The sequence below is a fragment of the Schistocerca piceifrons genome, chromosome X, assembly GCF_021461385.2.
Source record: "Schistocerca piceifrons isolate TAMUIC-IGC-003096 chromosome X, iqSchPice1.1, whole genome shotgun sequence".
In the NCBI taxonomy this organism is placed as follows: Eukaryota; Metazoa; Arthropoda; class Insecta; order Orthoptera; family Acrididae; genus Schistocerca; species Schistocerca piceifrons.
The window spans coordinates 631,595,864-631,620,958 of NC_060149.1; positions in this window are offsets into that span (position 1 = coordinate 631,595,864).

Consider the following 25,095-nt stretch of genomic DNA (forward strand, 5'->3'; position numbering starts at 1 on the left):
CTTCGGTAAACGTCTGTTTAATGATTTTTCTAACGCTTCGCCACCACGTTTGACTGACATTCTCAAAGACTTATCCTCCACCAACGAATGGGCGGTATATAGTGTGGCAGATGGCCTAAGGACTGTATACAAACAGACCAAGATCATCGAATCTCTCTCAGCGCCATGGGCGACAGAGGTCCACTCGCAACGTCAGTCCATAAACTGAGATGACAAAAGTAGTGGGATACCTCCTACTATTGTGTCTGACTACCTTTTGCCCGGTGTAGTGCAGCAACTCGATGTGCCATGGGCTCAACAGTCGTTGGAAGTCCCCTGCAGAAATAGTGAGCCATGCTGCCTCTATAACCGTCCATAATTACGAGTGTTACCGATGCAGGATTTTGTACAGGAACTAGCATTTCGATTATAAAACATAAATGTTCGATGCTGTTAATATCGGCGATCTGGGCGGCCAAATTATTCTCTCGAAATGTGCAGAACGTTCTTCTAACATCACGAACAACTGTGGCCCATTGACATAGCTCATTGTCATACGTAAAGATTCCATCGTTGTTTGGTTGAAAATGGTCTTCCGGTAGCAGAACATAACCAGTTATAGTCAATTATAGTTTCAGCTGGACAAGAGGATGGTTCAAATGGCTCTGAGCACTATGGGACTTAACATCTAAGGTCATCAGTCCCCTGGAACTTAGAACTACTTAAACCTAACCAACCTAAGGACATCACACACATCCATGCCCGAGGCTAGATTCGAACCTGCGACAGTAGCGGTCGCGCGATTCCGGACTGTAGCGCCTAGAACCACTCGGCCACAGCGGCCGGCCGGTCCAGAGGACCAAACATTTCATATAAATACAGCCCATACCATTAAAGAGTCAGCACTAGGTTGTGGACAACTTGGTTCCATGGCTTCGTGGAGTCTGCGTCACACTCGAACCCTACCAAATTTCCTACCATCAGAAATCGGAACTCATCCGCTCAGGCCACGGTTTTCCAGTCGTCTATGGTCCAATAGATATTGTCACTAGCCCAGGAGAGGCGCTGCGGGCGAAGTCGGACTGTTATAAATGGCACGCGCGACTGTCGTCTGCTGCCATAGCCCATTAACCCCAATTTTCGCCGCACTGTTCTAACTGATACGTTCGTCGTATGTTCCATATTGATTTCTGTGGTTATGTTACGCAGTGTTGCTAGGCTGTTAGCACTGACAACTTTACGCAAACGCTACTGCTCTCGGTCGTTAAGTGAGGGCCGTCGGCCACTGCGTTGTCCGTGGTGAGAGGTAATGCCTTAAATCTGGTATTCGGGACACACTCTTGACACTGTGGATATCAGGCTATTGAATTCCCTAAGGATTTCGGAAATTTAATGTCTCACATATCTACATCTAACTACTTTTCTGCGTCCAAAGTATGTTAATTTCCGTCGTTCGGTCATAATCACGTCGCAGATCTTTTCTCATGAATCACTCGAGTACACTGCACTGCCCTTTTATACATTGCGTGCGTGACACTACCACCATCTGTAAGGGTGCATATTGCTGTCCCACGACTTTTGTTATCTCGGTATACTGCACATGTAGTACATGTGGAAAAGTATCTTCGACCATAAACGGTACTGCAGCTTGGGACTGCAGCACAAATTGGTCGTAGCAAAGAACGCACGTTGTGAGACCGACCATTTACTTAAATTCGCCGACGCCCAGGTTCTCGCTGTGGAGAACAGATACCACGCCCGTTTGTTCAAGGAAATGACTGAAATTCTTAAACACAAGAACAGTTTTAACAACAGACATTAAAGTCTCAGATTAAACGAATCCTGGATCCATTTGTTTCAACAAACGATCGTTACTACTTACATTGCTGGTGTTACATCGATAACGACCAGGGAACGCTACCCGCGGTCGTTAGTGTTGAAAGTACGTATAAATTCCGGCTATAGAGTTGAATCCAGTGCACCACCAGGAATGGAGAATGCATCTTTGGAAATGCCAGCCTCTTGTGACGGAGAAATGTCAGAAACAAACGACGTCCGAAGGTTCGTAGACAAAATCCAACAGGTAATATGTCAATTTATACCTTTTAAAATATTGTCATGGTTGATGAGGAGATGTACTCCCCAGTGTTTTTTTCAGTCATTGAGTGTTTTAATGCCGAAAGGGAAGAAATTCACTCCTCAGCAACTGTGAAGCGCCGTGGTGAAATTTTATTTCAGGATTTGGAATTGGCCTGTCAGCTTAATGTTACCATTCTTCCCATCCGGGGACGATGAAACGTGATGGCATCCATCTAGGAGCAGCCTGCTCGACTGCAGCTAGTAAACATTAGCTTCATTGCAGTATATAGCCACCAAGGGAAGGAGAGTAGCAGGAGTGAACCTTGATGACTAGACCTTATCCCAACGTCCTGGATTAAATTCCAAATCTCTGCATAGCGAAGCAAAAGCGCGTAACACAGTTGTTATGATTCATCCAGAGGTTGGGGACACTAACAACGGGTCGATCCATTCCGACCTGTCGAAACCCACCCTGAAATTTTCCACAAGGGAAGCATACACTACAGAAAATGCACTGTCAAAATTTTAGATGCTATGTATCATTGCAAGAATTTTTCTAAAAAATTTTTGAAGTAACTGATTTTTGCCGAACGAAGAACCCCGTACAACAGGGGTTGACTGAAGTTTAACAATACTGTTTCGCTTATAAACTTGAAATGTCAAACAGCTATCGGAAATTATGCTGATGGACAATTATCTGAACGTTTCACACTGTTGAAAAATTTCTTTATCGAGAGGATAAATCAAGCTATTAGTTCCAAATGATATCCGAATTATGTTAACAGTCGTTATGTCTAGACCTAGATTCCAACAAAAACAATGAATGATCTTCTGCAAATGGTAAAAAGGTGTCTTGAATGCAGTATTGAAAATTATTCTATCCAATTTTCTCAGATTTTGTTACATCGATAACAAGGTTTTTGCCACTAAGTAGCCTTTTTTTTTAAATTATTTGTCCCAATTTGCCTTGAGGTTCCCGAAGACAAATATGAAGTTTGCCTGTGCCTCAGGTTTGTGCTAAAAACTTCACTCGAAATGATGAAGTACGGTTTGAACACAGTTCTTGCACGAAACCTGCCTGATTGAATTTGTACATAGCATTTTAGGGCTACCAAGAAGGTTCACCATCACGTCTGCTGCATATATCTCTAGAGCATTACCTATTAATGGCAGCCGGCCGAAGTGGCCGTGCGGTTAAAGGCGCTGCAGTCTGGAACCGCAAGACCACTACGGTCGCAGGTTCGAATCCTGCCTCGGGCATGGATGTTTGTGATGTCCTTAGGTTAGTTAGGTTTAACTAGTTCTAAGTTCTAGGGGACTAATGACCTCAGCAGTTGAGTCCCATAGTGCTCAGAGCCATTTGAACCATATTAATGGCATGTGCTTTACACGTTTACTTGAGGTAAACGTCGTAATTTTGCTACTTCTTCTTCCGTGTAATTTGCTGAATCTCTTTAACCAGATCCAAGAAACACGTAAATTGGTAATGTTCATCTCATTTACAATTCAGAGGGTCCATTACCGTAGATCTCCCTGACTCTCGCAAGGAGTTCTGAAACCTTAGTTTTTCCTTCACACTTTTGAGAGTTTTACTGTGGTGTATATTTCGTACTTTATGTGTATATTTCTTCCATTTATATTTTCATGTTCAGATTGTAAGAAACGAAACCGGCTTTGCACACGACTTACCACTTATGTTTTCTCTCTCCTTCGTTTAACCAAAAAATGCAGAGCATTTTGACTGTCACTGAAAGCTGATACAGTAAATGTTTTCTTAAAGCTAGAAAGATACTGTATTTTGTTCTGAACTTTAATTAGCACAACAATCATTGTTAGAACAACAATTCGTGGAATCGCCAGAGTCATTTCCTGTTTCTCCTAATTCTTCTTCCAACGTTTCTAATAAAACGTCGACACCATTCCAATGAATGTCAAAGAAATTAATTAAAAATGGTGCATACAGAAAGTTAACTGAGTTTTGGAAGCACACACAAAGTAAGTAAACCCACAGCGATATCGCAATGGCAACTGCAAATTATTGTGGATATCGAATGGGTTGCAAAGTCGAGTGAGTAGCAATAGTGAACAACTGCGACAGACAAATTATCAGCGGTACCTGAGATTCCCTTTAAAAATTACGATCACGTTGAGCCGTGTTATCTGGTTACCGATGTGCCGTCAACCGAAGCTAGTCGCGTGCTATGTTGCACGTTGGCTGTCTGCTACACCTACTGTAGGGTTTTACATTTTTCCAGCTGCCTGGGGAGCTACGGATTTGACCATTTTAAACACTTTTTAAAATACTTTAAATGTGTCTCATCAACTAAAAGTTTGAACCTGTGTTTCTCTCGGTGTATTTTTCCCTTACAAAAATTTCAGGGCAGGTTTCGAGAAGTGGGATTGGACCATTCCCTTGTAAAGCTCACGTGCGTCCTTTGTATAATTAGAAAAGAGTAGGCTACTTCTACTCTCCTGTCCTCATGGTCTCGTTTCTCTTCCTGCACACTCACCACACTTCACCTACACTCGAGAAATACACTTAAGACAAAACTGTTACACTACACGAATTAATAACGTCATTGTGCTTAACCTAAATCTGGGAGTTTCGCAGCTATTTATGCCATGCAACTTTTCCTTGCTTTGTGCAAAAATCTGTAACTTCCCTACCGTGCTCCATGTTATTAAACTTCGATTGTGTTACTCCTGTTTTATGAATGGTGAATGCTACAATCCGCTTAGACATGATAATTTATAACGCTGAATTCCTCATTATCATGACATGCCAGCCCAGAACAATTTGTTTCTCGTCAAAACCGTACCATTGTATTTTCGCTGGTTATATCACCAATAAACAAGCGCTTCCAGACTGTAAAAAACGGATTGATCTATTCAGATTATGGAAATCACATTTGTCACGTACCTTCAAATCTTGTTTCTGTCTACTGCTTCACAGTGTACTTGTTAACCCACGAGCCGGCCGGGGTGGCCGAGCGGTACTAAGTGCTACAGTCTGGAAATCCACAGAAGTTCAAAAGGAACAACTATATACATAATTACAATACCAGAAAAAAGAAATATATTCATTATACGAGGGCTATCCACAAAGTACATTACGTTTTGGAATTAAAAATAAATAAAGTGTTGGAATTTTTTTATTATATACAGTTGAAAGCCACACTTAAATACTACTTTTCTACATAGTTGCCATTTAAATTAAGGCACTTATTGTAGCGATGGACGAGCTTGGAAATTCCTTCACCGTAAAATTCGGCCGCCTGCGCCTTCAACCACGTGGTTACCTCTTTTGGGACAGAAAAGGTGTGATTTTTTGTGGATTTCCTGGAAAGAGGCACTACAATAAACTCTCAAAGGTATTGCCAAACTCTGCACGACCTCAGAAGAGCAATACAGGGGAAAGTTGGGCTCAAAGATCTTGCTGATTCACGACAACGTCCGGACCCACACGGAAAATGCCACTCGTGAAGTACTCGAATCTTTTAAGTGGGAGTTGTTTCCTCATTCGCCGTACAGTCCCGACCTGGCACCGAGTGACTTCCACTTATTCCCAGCAATGAAGAAGTGGTTGGCTACGCAGCGTTTTGATGACGATGCACAGCTTCAAGAAGAGGTAACCACGTGGTTGAAGGCGCAGGCGGCCGAATTTTACGACGAAGGAATTTCCAAGCTCGTCCATCGCTACGATAAGTGCCTTGATTTAAATGGCAACTATGTAGAAAAGTAGTATTTAAGTGTGGCTTTCATCTGTATATAATAAAAAAAATTCCAATACTTTATTTATTTTTAATTCAAAACGTAATGTACTTTGTGGATAGCCCTCGTATCATATTAAGGTTGTCTTTAGCACAAAAAGTTTTGCACAGTGCTGCAACCAAAATTTAAGATCATTTAGCCAGTGATACAAAAGTCTGAAAGACAGCAAAGTAAAATTTGAAAGTAAACCGAAAGAATTTCTCTCGACAACTCCTTCTATTCCACAGGAGAACGTCTATTATTGTAATACGTAAGTGGTAGTGGGAAGAGGTATTTAAACATTTATTTATGATGCATATTTCTAAATGATCCATTCCACTTAATTACGATTTGAATCTAACTAACTAGATAGCTACCTACGTAACTATCTCTTGTAGGACTTGAAGGCCGTTTTTATTCTATTGGAATGATCGAAATCCGTACGTAAGATTTTCAGACGTTATAGGATTTCTGTTGATGAAAATCTCAATTAGTCTCTTTTCTAATATCCGTCGTTTGTAGTGAAAGTGAAGAGTTACTTAATCAGTTGATTCAGTAGGCCAAAATACCACTAAACAGTAAGCCTTAGATGTGATTTAATTAGTTCAAAAGAAGCACTATGTGCGCCTTCCGATATCAAGAAACATCCTGCGCTAACCGAAGAGAAGCTGGAACGAGACCTCACTACCTATTACAAGCAACGCACCTTTCCCACGTAAACGTAGCAAACAGAAAAGCATGTTCAGAAATATAATTCCGTTACGAGCGCCTCATTATTGCGTAAGCTGATATTTCACCCATTGTTTGAAGTTGCCTTCATCTCGCCGTTGTCTTAATTACCTAGCCAATGACAAGTACAGATCAGCTATTTCTATATTTTGTCCTGGTGATAGCGTGAATTCATCAAGACTGCAACTAAAATTATATTTTTGGTGAAATGACACTTGTGGATACACAGACCTTACGTTGACTGATAATAATTTTACAGTTTCGGAAAGTTCATATATTAGCTATGTAGCCATTTACCTTCAAGAGAGACCCGATAAGCGACTAATCAATTTTGGAAAGTAACTTACGGCAAAATGTTCGACAATTCTCCTATACAATGGAACAAAGAATTCATAACAATCATAAATACGCAAATTTCGTTCACTGAGTAGAATTTTCGTCATTACTCCTTCATTTTCCATTTCCCGGCGTTCCTGTGTCAATATGAACAAAACTTACGACATATAAAAACAAACTTATAGATATGAGTGGTGTCTGCTCTGTCAGACATGTTGGACGGAACGGACACCATTCATACCTTTAATCCTACGGGCACGACGGCTGTTTGATGAAAATGTTTGAGAGCGGATGCACAATCATCGTCCGAACTCCTATGGGATTTAGAAATCTGCGAGTAGTTAATGGGCGGGGGTCGTTCCGGTGCGGCGAGAGGGATGTTGAGAATTTGAGTCTGATGGATAGAATCTCCGGATGACTCGTGAAAAAAGGAAAAAAAATAAGCCGGTCAATATAACCATTCTAGAGAAGCAGAACATCCGGTTTCGAGTGCCGATCCGACACAGATTTACAACTCGCATTGCTACATTGCCCTGTGCGGCTGGAAGTCATCATTTCCTTCTTATCTCTTTCCCGTCCCGTTTCCTTTCCATTCCTTTCATGTCAATTACTCATGCACCGTTGTGTATCGGCCTTAACAGCACACGACAAATTCCACGAGAGGCCGCCACCACGCAAACGTAACCTTTTCCCAGGCGCCTCTCAGGTCCTGACAGCAGCCTGCAGATGGCGCTCATAGCTTCGGACCATTTCCTACTACCGCGTCATGTCTATTCTGCGGGCTGTACCCGTACGCTGATAGCGTGGACAGCCGCGAAATGGAGCGCTGTCACCCGTGGAACACATTGCTTCACCCCTTATACTGGCGGAAATGGAAATTCTGCCAACGACAGTCACAAAACTCGACGCGTCGCGAACACTCACACAGTCAGCATCCAGCAGGTAAGACAGTTCGTCTCAGTGCCTGTAGCCAGCTTATCACAGTTCTCTGTAAGACTACCTTCCGACTTATTTTTGTTATTTTGACTTCTTTGTATTACTTATAGGACATCAACTGTCAATTCTCAAACTACAGTCAATTTCACAAGAAAGTGTTCGTCATAATTTTAAATGTAAAGTCCACAACGACATCTCTGGTAGTAGTCTCGAATTTATAATCAATGCGCTTTTGCATAGTGTAGAGATAAACAATGTGGGAGCTGAATGTTTTGGCTATGTGTAGTTATCTACAACCAATTTAAACACTGATGAGATGTGCAATATTTATCAAAATGCCTTCTGAGATACTATTTGGTTTGATCGAGGCAAACTGGGTGCTTCAAGAGAATAATGATCCGAAACATAGCAGCCGTCTCTGTACAGCGCGGAAATAAGACAATGGGTTGTCCACGATGGATTGGCCTGAAATGTTTCCGTATGCAAATTCGATCGCAAATGTTTGGTTGTATATGAAAATGAAGCTTAAAGGGAAGCTAAAACATCCTTTGAGGCAGCTGTCATATACAATCAAGACGGTATGGAAATCGTTACCGAGAGAATATGCAGAAAATCTCGTGAAAACAATGCCAAAAAGGTGCCAAGCTATAACTGATTATAGCAGCGATTGTATTAACTATTAGATAATTGTGCAATTAGTAACAATATGTATTTTCATGTAAGCATATACTTATAATAGTGTCTTTTATTTCATACAGATAACGGCGTACACTTTCTTGTGGGACTGATTGTATGTCATAGTTAATTACTATATTGTAATGTACTCTAAGTAAATGTTATTGGTTATTACATATTGTGTTACAACATTTCAGTTTTAGTTTGCCCGAAAGTGGTTACTAAGTACTATTAGAAAGCCACTGCCACCTATAATGAACTATAGCAGTACTCTGCGACATTGACGTTTGGCCTGAATTAATAGTAACTCTCGTTTACTACGTTTTCAATATTCTGGTGACGAGAAAAATCTTTCAAGGTTATTCACACTTTCTTGCCAGGTTCCAGCGTTTTGTTGACTTGAAACAACTTTAGAGATTGTTGCCGATTTTTTTTTCAATACTCAATATTTGGTGAAGGGAAATACTGTAAATTATTGACAGAATTCTCATAAACATTGGGCGATGAGTAAAAAGAAACACTATTGGAGGAAAGAGAAATGAAAAGAAGTAAACAGGACAAAATTTTATTTACTTGAGAGTGTATGATACTTTACTTTCAGTTTTGTGTCAACACTGAGTGGCTGGTTATTGTTCCGTCATTGTTAAATTCTAATACTGCTAATCAGTGCCCCTTCCTGGATGATTTTTATGAATTTTGTAAACTGTTCTAAACATATTTTTCAAAAATTTTCCAGCCGAAACTCATCCTCCAGCGCATGCTCAACATACTCTGTGGCGCCAAAGAAACTGCGTATATCAATGCATAAATACGTAAACAGTCATAATACGGCGCTGCGGTCGGCAGCGCCTGTATAAGACAAGTGTCTGGCGCAGTTGTTGGATCCGTTGCTGTTGCTACAATGGCGGGTTATCAAAATTAAGTGAGTTTGAACATCGTGTTACATTCGGCGCATGAGCGATAGAATACGTCATCTATGGGTAACGACGAAGTGGGGATTTTCCCGTACGACCCACACGCAAACAATTGCAACCGAGAGGCTCCAGAAACACTCTTATGACTTTAAACACTTCTGCTGGCCACCAAACTTTCGAGACATGCACATTATTGGGCATATCTTGGATGCCTTGCAACGCGCTGTTCAGAAGAGATATACAACCCCTCCTACTCATATGGATTAATGGACAAGCCTGCAGGATTCATGGTGTCAGTTCCCTCCAGCACTACTACAGACATTAGTCGAGGTCATGACACACTGTGTTGCGGCATTTCTGCGTGCCCGCAGGGATCCTACAGGATATTAAGCAGGTGTACCAGTAACTTTGGCTCTTCGGTGTTTTACATGAGTCAGCTACCCAAGAGCTCATGGTATCGTGCCTGTCCCCACTGGAAGGTAGCAACACTGAAGGTCGAACACAAATATAGAAAATTAGAACGCCGCCACCATCGCTTCAGGCATTCGATTGGAAAACTGAGTCCTCGAACAACTATAACCACCACCTGGAGTAGTGTTATGATACGAATCAAATTTCAAGTAGTGTTCAACGAAAATAATTTCTATTAGCATATGTACATGCCACTGTATCCTAGCTTCTTCCGTCTGACATTAACGTCATACTTGTGAAATATGTTGACTCGCAAGTTCATGTTTGCTGCTGAAAGGGACCAGTTTTTTAATGTTTCAGGAAGTCAAATTAAATCTATGAGCAGTGGATTAGTCAGTTACACCGTCTGACACGGGAATGCACATTTCACTGTGAAAATGACGTGGATAGGTTACCAAACACGTCTTCTCAAGGTTTGGACATATGAACAGATGCATGTATCTGCAGAAGCAATACAGGTCGAAGACGCTGACATTAATTACGCTTAAACGGCCGACACGGCAAAGGACCAGCACTCCTAGACCCGGAAAACGTATGGCGTGCACGCTACTGGACTGAAACAATGAGTAAACAGGTTTAGAAATTCTGTTATGCGACAACGATATTCCTGCAGTTGTCCTCCCGTGACCGTTATCGGTACGCATGGTATTATGAATGATTTCAAGACAGTTGTGCATATAGTATCAAGTCGCTCAGTGTGTCCTCCTAAAATATCACGGCAAAAACTTACGATAAACCGACAGAAACGTCCTCACTCCCAGGTGCGATAGCATTGCGGTCGAATAACAAATTACATTCCTGTTCGCACTGTGGCATAAACTACAAAAGAACAATTGTTTCTATCTCAACTCGTGTTTTAATAAACAACAAAAGAGCAGAAGCAAGGCTGAAGTGTGTAAACCGGAGCACAACCGACACAACAAGCACTCAGAAACACTGCAATGATAAATAATAGAAAGCCAACTAATGTTCTTCAAGATTATGCGCAGATTCTGAAACTTTCACCGACAAAACCCCACGTGAATACCATCTTTGCTGGCAATAAAAGTCAGAATCTGCAATTCTGTGAGTTAACAAAGTGCCAATCTGTTTCAAATTGTCACAGGGTCGTCAGACTCAATCGTTAACCACCAGTTACTGGTAACCTGAAAAGGTAACTTGATTAGTTACAGCAATCAGGTGATTCCAGTGGAAGAGTAATTTTCGGGTGATGTTACTTCTAAAGAATTTGTGAAACAGGCTACATTCGTAGTTGTAAATTCAAATTAAGCAAGAAACTGACTAGAACTGTATCTCTTCAATGCCTTAGGCTTCACCATTCTCGAGGGAGAGAATCAAATTCAATTTGACATTCCTAATGGAAATTAAATCCGCTGTTGCAAAAATATGATGCTATTTTTCCGATGCAACAAGCTGGGATGATTTGAAAGCGGCGGTTAATTCTCAAACTATTATATCATACGACCAAGCTGCAAGAAGTGATATCAAAATTAGTTGGTGAGTGTACGTCGCCAAACAGTATCTTAAAGAAACGTATTAGCAAATCCCTTTGGACAAAGCTATCCGAAGTTTTATGGTGATAAAAACTCCACTTGATTTCCATAGTTACTTAGGGGTCTCCTTTAGAATAGTCAGCACACCGAGTTCGTGCCACCGGAACGTAGAACAATTAGTTGAGATATCTTGGTACGCTATCAACTACCTTGACGACATAATTGTCTCACGCACAACTCCACAGGACCTCTTACATAATCGGGAATCTGTTTCCAAACTTCTACAACCGGAAAATTCGAAATGCAACAAAGACATGTGCAATTTCTTTCAACGCGAAGTTCAGTACATGGGTAACATACTGTCTACAGACTCCATTAATTAGACGCTGCAGCTTGCTGACACCATTAAAAACCTTCCGGCTATCAAGGATGTCAAGCAGTTACGTTCCATATTACTGCAAATAAACTATTATCGACAGTTTCCTCACGCAACTTCCAACAGTGAACCACTGTACAAGTTGTTACGTAACGGCCCGAAATTAAACTGGAACAGAGAACCCCAATGCACATTTAACAAGTTAAAACGGTGTATGATTGACGCCAAATTTCTAACTACACATGACCCGAGCAAAATGCTCACAGCCGGCCGCAGTGGCCGAGCGGTTCTAGGCGCTTCAGTCTGGAACCGCGCGACTGCTACGGTCGCAGGTTCGAATCCTGCCTAGGGCATGGATGTGTGTGATGTCCTTAGGTTAGTTAGGTTTAAGTAGTTCTAAGTTCTAGGGGACTGATGACCTCAGATGGTAAGTCCCATAGTGCTCAGAGCCATTTGAACCATTTGAAGATGCTCACAGTTGCTGCAGATGCTTCAGACGATGGAATAGGTGCTTTTCTGTAACATCGACATTACGGCTTTGAACGGCCAGTTGCGTTCTCTTCAAAGACTCTGGCAGTGGCACAAAGAAATTACACTAAGGAGGAAGCTCTCGTGATTATATTTGCAGGCAAGAAATATCATGATTACATTTACGGATGTAACTTTATCCTCCTCAGACACCACAAACCTTTAGTGGCTATGTTGTAATGAAGTCAGATGTTCCTACACCGACAGCACTATGTCTGCTGCGGTGGGCGCTTCTAATGGCCAATTCTGGCCATGAAATTATATTCAGGTGCACACCACAACACGCAATTGCGTATATGCTTTTACGTTTGACAATAGGGCAAGACAAAACGTTTGAATACTAAACTGATGTTTGTTTTCCAATAGATATCAGTCGACATGATAGTGTGGAAAATATCCTAGTAAACTCAAATTTCGTAGTCAAACTTGTGTGTAAACGTCCTTTTCTGTATAGGATCAAACTGTATATTCAAACTAAATGGCCTAATGATAAGACGTTGCTTGGTCAGCCAGAGAATACGTCTCATTGGAATATGAAGCATACGCTTACCGCGTACAAACGTGTCGTTGTGGCACATTCAGAACCAGGCAAGACATGAATGGTTATCCCCGCGGTGCTTCAATCAGACGTACTATAGATGCTACATTAATGCCATTGAGTCATACTTCATACAAAACACATTGTCAAGAAGCATGAGTATTAGAAGAATGTCGAGAAAAACATTGAAATGATGTTGGCTAAATGTCGAAAATACCAGTGTGATATGCTTCGAAAATACTTTCCATGGCCGCAGGCATCAGAATCCTTCTCAGATTCGCAAATTGTGCTGAAAACTGACATTAGTCTTGGCCACTGTATTTATTAATTTTATACTGCATTACATGTTTCAGCCAAATCCCATGCTTAAAAACTCATCCCGCGTCCGGCCATCCTGATTTAGGTTTTCCGTGATTTCCCTAAATCACTCCAGGCAAATGCCGGGATGGTTCCTTTGAAAGGGCACCAGCGACTTCCTTCCCTGCCCTTCCCTAATCCGATGGGACCGATGACCGCATTGTCTGGCCTCCTCCCCCAAACAACCCAAACCTTAAAAGATTATATATATTAGGTAACACGAAACTCAAGTTATCAAACATGGATAAAAAGAATCGGGTCTACATTTCTTGGTGACGTTTGAATGAGTTTGCCTTCAAATGTCATCAAGGAATATAGACCACGTATTTTGTATTAATGCTTGACAAATTCATTTTTCTTTCACCTCAGAATGTGTTATACATATCCTGATTCTTTGAGAAAGCCGTAAGGCCGAAACGGGAATGCCAGTATAAAATTAATAAATTCAGTTATAAAGACTAATTTCAGTTTTTTGAGTGCATAAAATAGCCGAAACATCACACAAAAGATTTATGCATTTTGCTGCTGATCTGCGTACTGATTTTGTAGGGCCGAGTCTCAGAAGCTGCTCGCTCATCCTCATAGATGCATTCTCAAAATTCCTATTTGTGATGTATATGTCATCGATATCTTGAACCAAAATTATTCAAAGTATGTCAATGGTCTAATCTACTGAACGACTGCATAACTCTATTGTTACGGGCTATGACATACAATGTTCCTCTCCTTAATTTAACTCTTTTGTGAATGGAATAATATTTAAAACTTCAGGACTGAAGCGTTTTATCCCGATACCAATGTACTTGCTGAAAGTAGTATGAACTAAAAGTCACACATGACAAAGCTGGTTCAACACAAAGACAATGAATTATTTTTCTTCCTCTTTCAGTACAGAGGCACTCCGACAGTACAAAATCTCCAGCTGAGAAATCCCAAGGAAGATTGAACTGAAGAGTAATGCTGCTTTCAAAGTCCCTCGTGCGTCCAGAAGCCGAGCTTCGATGAGCGTTCAAGCATAGATTTTTATTCGTAATGGTCTTTTACTGATTGCAGTGTACTAGAGTGAGGAAAAGGCATGGATACCAGGCGTTGTCATAGAGTAGCTCGGCGATGTCATGCATAAAATTAAATGTTCAAATGACACCACAAGGTTCCTTAAAAATCAAATCAGGCCATACTTTGCTCACATGCATATGGAGGGACCTCAAAGGCAGTTTTCTCTCACAGAATTGGAAGACCTACTGGTAGGTTATAACTAAAGTGCAGCTACTGTAGTTATCGTTTGGCAGCAAAACTTTGTAGATATGCTAATGCGTTAATGTGGAACTGATTTACTACGGAAAAAACTTAGTTCCAATTTTGGCCATCAGGTGGAAATCTGGCACTGTAAACTATTTGTTGTTCGTATCACCATATGACATCCAGGCTGTGAGTTGACAAGCCATAACGTGAGTGAACAGTATGGCTATCGAGACCATGCCCTGTAAGTAAAACCGTTTTATATGAAAAGCAGCAATTACAGTGCTGCAGTAGTAGAGTATCACTGACTCAAGGGTCTGAGAAGATGCCAGATATCATTAAATGGTTTAAAGAAGATGATAATGAAATTCGAAAGCACGGGTGAGTTTGGTATAACACTTGCAAAAGAAAGGCGTCTTATACCGATGGAAACTACTGACGAGGCTACTGTTGCTGTAACTGACCACGTAGCACGTGTCACGAAAGTGCCAGTGCTCGCGCAGTATCACACAAATGGTCCGGCCCTTGGTCAACAGCACGGAAATTTTTGTGGTCTATATTACGCTGGTAACCTTACGAGATCCAGACGGTGAGGCAACTGAAACCATATCATCCGCAGCAACGTTCTGAATTTGCTCTTCGGTTTGTGGCATGAATCCAAGTTGGTGAAATGGAGTTGTGCAATATTCTATGGAGCGACGAGTTGTGTTTTAGACTTCAGAGTGCAGTGAATACCCAGGACTACCGAATATGGGGTACTGTTAAATCGCGTGTTATGCACGAAGAGCAATGGAACTCGCTGTATGTGACTGTGTGGTGTGGATTCACAGGCACCTTTCAGTCGCGGCCCGTTGTTCTTTGATGAGGATACACTCAGAGGGCCTGTCAGATCCACCACTGTTTTTATGCAAGATGGGGCAACACCTCATTCGCTCGTCACGTGAAAGATCTGCTTAATGCAATCTTCCAATAATTTCTTGTCTCCAAAGGTTTCCCAGGTGCATGGTTAGGCGACTTTTAGCACTGGCGTATCTAAAAGAACGCGTTTGCCAGGGACACATTCGCTCTCTATCTGATCTGAAGGCCAGTATACAAGAACAGGTTGCCTAGATTACACCGAAACTACTGCAAGCAGCGGATGTAGCATCTCGTCGACGTCTCCAGTGCTGATACTGAACAGACTGTGTAAGTGGCTGTTAATACAGTACTGGCCATTAAAGTTGCTACAACATGAAGAGGACGTGCTACAGACAGGAAGAAGATTCTGTGATATGCAAATCAAAAGATTTTCAGAGCATTCACACAAGGTTGGCGCCGGTGGCGACGCCTACAACGTGCTGACATGAGGAAAGTTTCCAACCGATTTCTCATGCACAAACAAGAGTTGACCGGTGTTGTCTGGTAAAACGTTGTTGTGATGTCTCAAGTAAGTAGGAGAAATGCGTACCACCAAGTTTCCGACTTTGATAAAGGTCGGATTGTAGCCTATCGCGATGCGGTTCATCGTATCGCGACATTGCCGCTCGCGTTGGTCGAAGTCCAATGACTGTTAGCAGAATATGGAATCGGTGGGTTCAGGAGGGTAATACGGAAGGCCGTGCTGGATCCCAACGGCCTCGTATCACTAGCAGTCGAGATGACAGGCATCTTATCCGCATGGCTGTAACGGATCGTGCAACCACGTCTCGATCCCTGAGTCAACAGATGGGGACGTTTGTAAGACAACAACCATCTGCACGAACAGTTCGACGACGTTTGCAGCAGCATGGGCTATCAGTTCGGAGACCATGGCTACGGTTACCCTTGACGCTGCATCACAGACAGGCGTGCCTGCGATGGTGTACTCAACGACGAACCTGTGTGCACGAATGGTAAAACGTCATTTTTTCGGATGAATCCAGGTTCTGTTTACAGCATCATGATGGTCGCATCCGTGTTTGGCGACATCGCGGTGAACGCACAGTGGAAGCGTGTATTTGTCTTCGCCATACTGACGTATCACCCGGCGTGATGGTATGGAGTGCCATTGGTTACACGTCTTGATCACCTCTTGTTCGCATTGACGGCACTTTGAACAGTGGACGTTACATTTCAGATGTGTTACGACCCGTGGCTCTACCCTTCATTCGATCCCTGCGAAACCCTACATTTCAGCAGGACAATTCACGACCACATGTTGCAGGTCCAGTACGGGCTTTTCTGGATATAGAAAATGTTCGACTGCTGCCCTGGCCAGCACGTTCCCCAGATCTCTTTCCAATTGAAAACGTCTGGTCAATGGTGGCCGAGCAACTGGCTCGTCACAATATGCTAGTCACTACTCTTGATGAACTGTGGTGTCGTGTTGAAGCTGCATGGGCAGCTGTACCTGTACACGCCATCCAAGCTCTGTTCGACTCAATGCCCGGGCGTATCAAGGCCGTTATTACGACCAGAGGTGGCTGTTCTAGTATAATATATTTGTCCAATGAATACCCGTTTATCATCTGCATTTCTTCTTGGTGTAGAAATTTTATTGGCCAGTATTGTAATAAAACCAACTTTACACCTTTTGCACATGTTTGACCTTTTCTGACCACTTCCCGTTCTTGATCCATTACAAATGGAAACATTTGTACGCGTCTTCATTGCATTCACAGCACCTGGTGGCCAGTTATCCATCTCAGATCAGCCTCCGGACGTCGACATCGCAAGCAGTAGGCTGGCTAGCTCCTCACCGTTGTCTTGCGTGGGTTTCCCACAGTGCCGCGAGCGAATACAAGTGGGAGCAACAAACCCACACCCACAAAATTTGCAATCTGGCAAGCAAGGAAGCGGGCGTCAATGAAGCCGTTGACTTCATCATATTACCCCCCCCCCCCTCCCCTCATTTTCCTCGCCGACACTCGGCCCCCCCTCCCCCCCCCCCCCCCCCCACACACACACACATAGGGGAAGAATGTTGCGTACCAGGCTTGAGGGTACACAACAAATACCGCGAGAGGCTGCCACCAAACAGACATAACGACTCGCCTGGCGCCTCTCAGTTCCTGGTACAGCCTCCAAATGGCGCCTACAAATTACGGCCATTCTCTACTTCCGCACAACGTCTATATTAGCATCGTATTCGCTGTAAGAACAGCCGTCAAATGGTCTACACAGCTTCCACCTTGTATTAACGAGTTGGAAATTCTTCCGTCGACAGGCATAAACCAGAACGTTCCTCGGTCACCATCCAGCAGACAGACAGTTCAGTTCACTTCCTGCAGCCAGCTTAGTACAGTTCTCTGCAAGACTATCTTCACACTTAGCTGTCGCTATTTCAAGAGTAATAGGAAAACCAGGGCACCTGCAATGCCATTATCAACTATAGAGACAGTATCATAGACCGCCAAGAGGCAGCAAAGTTATTTTGATTACATCGAATTAGTTACAGGACATCCAGTACCACGAATCAAACTTTATTAAAGTTATGTACAATATTGTAACAAACTCTTAAATAATGTTATTGGTTACTCCGTATTGTTTTACCACATTTTTTTCTAGTGCCACCCTACAAAGCAAGTATTTAATAAATAATCGTAGCGTGCAACTACCACCTTTAATGAACTACCATATTTTTCTGCTACCGTGGATTCTTGGGTTAAATTAATAGTAACATTTTTTTACAAAATGATCAACAAATAGCGAATGACAGACTATCACAAGTGATTCGAGAGGGTGTTTGAAATGGATACATGGCTGCAACATTTCACGCAAGCACTGGAAATACAACACGATTCGACGAGTTTAAGCTCTTCTTACACGTTTGACTGGATTCTCTTACACTCGTGGAAATAAAGAAACAAATACGTACCACGAAGCTAACTTGTGTCATCTCTGTCGATTATCTTGTTTCAGATATTGCGTGACAGCGTATAGCATGGCCCACGATCCGACTAATTTTGTGAGGAAAGTAAATGTGTTGCAGAACTGCAACAAAATGCTACACATGTATGAGAGAAATACCGTAAGAATTCGGATTTGAAGTAGCTAAAATCTGCCATAGATTGTATGGCCACCACATCCACCTAGCTTTTATATGGAACGTATTAAGCCAAAGACCAAATAATTTTCTCTCCTTTTAAAATCGTAACCTCGTTTATATAGAAAAGGAAACAGAAATTACTATTAAGCACGGCATCTGAAGTCAAAAATTACAGGAAATACATCCAGAACAATTACGGCAGGTGTGGACAGTAAGGGAAGCTTTTGCTAACTCAGAAACGTGCAGCTATCTCTTGGCCACGTGTAGCTGCGTGCAGAAAGCTCGCCTGACAGAAACGTATCCCAGCCCTAGATCTGTCCACCAGCTCGCTTCCATTATGCGTTTTAATTACGTAACACATCTAACAAGGCCGTGATGACGATTAGATTCTACCTTGTTGTTACACTTCCGAGACGAAAATATCTTTTATGACTGATGTCAGAGATAACATTACTTGGGGTTAAGCAGTACTGAGACGTACATAAGTCACGCTATACTAAGGAGATAACTGTGGGTCGGGAATAATGTCGATATGAAATTCCCACTTTAATACCACAAGGCTCCAGTGACGATATGTACCCAGTGTTCAAACGTTTTTTTGCTGATTCAGTAAGTGTATAAGGAATTACTTAGCAACTAACTACAGAAATAAAGTTATCACTTCCATCTTCATGAGAACAGAAACGTAGAAGTTCTGAATGCAATTGCACTTATAAGAGTCGAAAGACACGAAAAACAGCTAGTATTTAAAAGAGAAAACAGTGTGCTGGAGTACATGCTCCACTCCGCATGTGCATGTCGGCTCCTCCTAGAGGATGACACGGTGGACGATTGACATCACGCGGGTTTCAACCTTGGATCGCGGAATTAATTGAGAGAGAGGAGTGAGGCAAGGTAATTCGTACCAATGAGATATCCGTACAAGCCTAGTCTCCCCATAACGCTCTCATTACAAAGGTCAAGAAATAAATTGGAAATAACTACGTACAGATATTTTAAACGCATCATCGTTTAGGGTTGACATGCAAGAGATAGCTTGACAGATGCGAACAACGTGGATTCAATGACAGATTTACACCACTATGAAAAAATGTTCTCACTCAGTGAAAAAAACAGATATGGGAACATTCATTTTGGGTACGGTTGAGCTCAAATGGCCCTTGAATCGCAGACGCACGACACATCGGACATTGAAACAATGTCCACCCTCGAAAATTATATTTCCTACAAGCAGATGGGTGCAAAGTAATTCAGTTTGTGTGAAACACAAGACTCACATATGCCAGTATGTTAACTGGCAACTGGCACAGGAAGACTGCCTCACGAAAATATATATTACTAGTATTTCAGTTTATCGGCAACCACTACGGAAAGGGAATTAAAAGTAAGTTACCGATTGTTTCTCTGCGATAAATGACTGTAGCAACGAAAAGTTCTGTGGTTTACTCGTTGCTGACAGTACCGTCAAAAATCTATCACGCGTATCAGTTCTTCATGTACCGAACGTGCGATGTTATAGTGAAAATAACAAAACATATTACTAAAACACTGCTGGCCATATGAACAACTATATTCAACCACTCCTCGTTCGCAAGCGTTTTCCCAGCAATTTGAAAACTGGGAGATGGCAAACCACTTCCACAGGAGGACACCATTCCAGTACCATCTGATTATCACCCGTTTCTATTACTCCGGCCCTGTCGAAGACCCTACAATCAATACGTCACGACCACAATACCGACTATTAAACTACGAATACCTTCTTGACAAATACAAAACAGGATTCTGCGAACATCGTAACATGATATCTGTATTAACAAAAGTAATAGATGAATTAAAGTTACTCACGGACAGGCAAGAGTTGTACTTTTGAGAATGTAACTAAGTTTTGGATGCCGTCAACTTTGACAGCTTACAGCCCAAACTTAACAGTATTTTTCCAATTGCGGTACAATAATTTTGACTGGAAATGACATCTCCCCAAAAATAGGTAATTTCTGGAACTAAGAAGTCTCATGGAGACAAGCAGTATTTGGCGTGTCCAGCATACGGCATTAGGATACTTCAGTGTCACGTCATCAATTCTGCCCGCTTCTAAATACAACACATATGCTGATACCTACAGTACACTGATATTTCCACCCAACTAACTTTACAACAGCTACTGAGAGTGTCAATGCCGATCTGTGTTTATTATCATGATGGGAACAATGTACAGGGTTTAACCCCAGTCCATCAAGAACACAAGCGGCCAGGTTGTTCGTCTTAGGCTCCTTAGCCAGAAGTTTCGGGAATCCATCCCATGTTTATTCCCGAACTGGATAAACACAAATTTCTGTCTCTAAGTAAAAGATTTACGTGTGGCGCTAGTTGGAACCTAAACTGAACACTCAACTGCAGCTTGTAAGAAGATATCATTAGCACTCCACACCCTAACAAAATATTTTAAAAAATTCTTCCGCTTGGACCTGAAACATAAACTTGCGAAAACGCCCACCCCTTCAGTTATTGGTTACAACTATGTTAACTTGCTGAGTCTTTATCAGAAAGGCTCTTGACGCTAGGACTTGATGTTGGATGCTTTCGAATAATATATCCCCGAAGTTCGTCCTTTTGATCATATGTCACCATCTTATGCACAGTTACCCTGGTCTATTGAAGATAAGGCTCTGTCTGCTCAACCGTCTGCTCATTGCGTTCAGTCCCTCCTGTCTGTCAATGACCTTAATACTCTTATCTTGGAAAGTGCTTGTGTAACAATTTTGTTCTCTTTGGTAGTATACTTACATAGCGGAGGTGTAAGATCGGATGTCCTTCCCAGTACGTACAATTTTCTGACTAAAAACTCAGCTTAGTATAAGACTGTTCTGGTCAGAAATTGAATTACTGAATTTCATACTGCAACATTTAATACTACCACATTTATTTACCGCAATATTTAATGCAACAACAGTTAAGTGCACAACGAATAACATTGTGGATACCAGCAATCAGTATGGAAAGTTTCATAAGAAAATTTAGATTTCCCTACACAGTTAGATCCTATTTCTATGATGTACTTTGTTAATCGTCAATGTCCACATAATAAATATATTGATATCTCGGGAGGAAAATGATTTCGCAGGGACTCGTAATGACTAAAGTAACGATAATTCAATTTCGTGACAACACAGCGTATCAAAAAAAGTACTAAAAACATCTACCTCATAATTAATTTACCTAGGTAAAAAGAGTGTAATCTGGAATGGACAACACTACTTTCCAGTGACTGATTAAAATGCTCAATTCATATTCATACTCATCCACTAAATAAAACAATGTGAAACCACGTAGACTATTTGTTATGATGGACAAGCTGAGAAAAGGACGAGAGTAATGAGTATGAGTGATACACATATTAAAGTTACATCTACATCGACAAGGTCTCAAAAGCTCTGGAAAGAGGTCACAAAAATATAAGGCGGAGCTAGTTAATTCTTCTCCACAGCCTTTCATGTGCCAGATAATGAGAGGAACTATTGCTTGGTAGTTGTTAATCCATGAGCACGTCGATACTGGTGTACAAATGTATACACGCCTCTCACGAAGAAACCTCATTAAAATAAGCTTAAATCCTACCAAAAATTATCCCTGGACTTTATTGATGGATAGCATAGTAGTACCACAGATAGTCTGTTGTGGAGCCATGAACACGTGTGGTGGTGGTGCACAACGATGGACTTGCTGGTCACAAAGAAATAATCCCTAAAATTGGATAAAATGGGCTTCTTGGGTTTGGATAAGGCCCATACTAAGTGTGCACAGTCAGTCACAAACGACAACCTCAAATAGTTCAGAAATCGCAGTAGACAATGATTAGTATTACACACGTGTCTTAGTTACTCGTTCTACATAGAATTTAGTACTCGACAGAATGTAGGATAGTGTAGCTTGCTAGCTGTGAATCCATGAGTACGTGGGGTGGTGGTAGGAAAAGGTAGACATTCTAACGCAAAGCAACCATCACTAAAATAAGCCCTGGTTCACTCATCAAACTTACACGGAGTTTAATGTGTTACACCACACCTTGTCCGTTGTGGAGCCACAACAACATATGGTGGTGTTAATCAAATTTGGGCACATCTAGTCACAAAGAACCACCCCTAGAACTGAAGAAAATGCACTCGGAATAATACGTCATCCATTTATATCCGTATTTTAATAAAATATTGACCTGAAATGCTTAAGGCTAGTGATACGTGGGCACATGATGTTGGCCAAAAATGGCATAAATGCATCACCATCAGAGTACACTCTTCGTAGAGAATTTACAAAAGCAATCAAAAATTCAAATCAATGGCTGGGGGCAAAGCACCTGGTGGCTGTGGCCAACTACAGCACGACCAAATTCGAACCCACCGCATGTCTATGACTCACCCTCTAGTCTCCGTTGTTTCCTAGACTTACTCATGAAGTTAGTTGGGCACTACTATACTACTCATACATCTGTGGTTGTCCCGGGAAAAACTGGAATTTACGATTCACTCTGCATCATACAATGAGTGGCTCAACAGAGAAATACAAATATCAGAAAGGATGTGTACCAATAAATAAACTAACAAGTCGGTCTATTGCTCCTCTAGAGACCATTGGTCCGCTGACCAGTTAAATACACAACAGGAGAGTCAGCGTTGTATGTACCTAAGTCACATTAAAATGATAATAATGAAACGGTACGTTAATGGTTCCTCTTCCATGTAAACAGCACGGCTGAAACATTCATTACCAACGGACCAACAGTTTTTCTGTCCGATTCCATTGTACTGGCACATTCTCTAAATCCTTTTCCATAGCATGAATCAAACTTTGGAATGACCTCCCTCATAATATTAGGGAACTGACGTCTGATTAGAAAAATAAAGTTAATTATGTATCTTCTAAAACAATAATAAATTCTGCTATACACACTGTCGTTAACTAAGTATCCCCAATTCCTGTTATATTCACGTACAACGAATTCCCTAGCGGGTGCAATTTATAGGAAATCACTAACTTACATCTCGATTTTATGAACTTCCACACTAGCTTCCCTCTGTATTTCCTACTGTCGCTGTTAGTAACATTGTTCGTCTTGTAATACCATTATAATTATTTTTATTCTAAACATTAGCATTTGTAGTAGCATTACTACATTAGTTCCTAGACAGTAATATTATCTCGCATAGCCTCAGATATATGTATACGGTACTTCCACTCCTGTAGTTACCTATATTATTATTATTTATAAAATTCAGTGTCATCGCATTTTCACTAAATTGAGATGGGCAAATGTTTAAGAAAAGCCCTCAAGCTGAGCAGGAAGTATGACACGCCACAGGTAATAGGAAAAAAATCGAATCAGGGACCACTCATACAGCAACACTATAAATATCTTGTTTTGCAAGTAAAATGTCCGAGCTTGTAAGTGTTGCCCATGAAAGTAACAAGTACCTTGTTTCTGTGTTTCTGTCGGTAAGATACAAACGTGTATATGGGGAAAAGGACAACGAGAAAAACAGTAAGTAATCACTAATTCTTTTCGCTAATTACTTTCTTATAGCAAAATTTTGGTTAAAGAATGAGTATTTTAGCTAATCCTCCTATCAAAATCACAAAACCATCGTGTTGTTAGAGATGACAAGCAAAGTAACCCTTAAATACGGTTCCACGGAATTTAACCTTCTGAATCCTAAGGTAATTATATCCTAAGGTAATGAGTACCCTAATATAAAACATTTTAGTCCTAATTATCGTGTTATATTTAGCATGGCAGTAAGAAGTTTTTTTGTATGTTTAATCAGGCGGAACTCAATTCCCATAATTTTCCAAATTTTTTAAAGAAGGTACAATAAGTTTCAAAGACGTTTTCCTCTTCCCCGCCTACCCTACATCGCGCCACCACCTTCCCTCCCCCAGCACCATCACAGAATTTCATACTCTGAACTCATGGGATACCTTCTCAAATCACATCGGACCTTCTTTTGCCTCTCGGACTGCAGCAACTCGACGTGGCATGGACTCAACAAGTCGTTGGAAGTCCCCTGCAGAAGCACTTAACCATGTTGCCTCTATACCCGTCCATAATAGTGAAAGTGTTGTCAGTGCAGGATTTTGTGCACAAACTGACTTCTAGATTATATCCCATAAAGGTTCGATGTGATTCATGTCGGTTGATCTGGGTGGCCAAATCATTCCCTCGAATTGTCCGGAATGTTCTTCAAACCAATCGCGAACAATCGTGGCCTACTGACATTGCTCATTGTCATCCATAAAAATTCCATCGATATTTGGCAACATGAAGACAATGAGTGGCTGGCTGCAAATAACCTTTACAGTCAATTATCGCTTCAGTTGGACCAGAAGATCCAATCAATTCCATGTAAACACCTCCCACAAGATTATGGAGCCACCACCAGCTTGCACAGTGCCTTGTTAACAACTCGCGTCCATGGCTCCGTGAAATCTGTGCCACACTCCAAGTCAACCATCAGCTCCTACCAAATAACTTACAACTTACCACTGGTATAGGGTCCCACCGATATGGCCACGAACCGAGGAGAGATGCGGTGGGCGATGTCGTGTTGACAACAAAGACACTCGAGTCGGTCGTCTGCTGCTCTAGCCCCTTAACGCCAAACTTCACCGCAATATCCTAACGGATACGTTCGTCG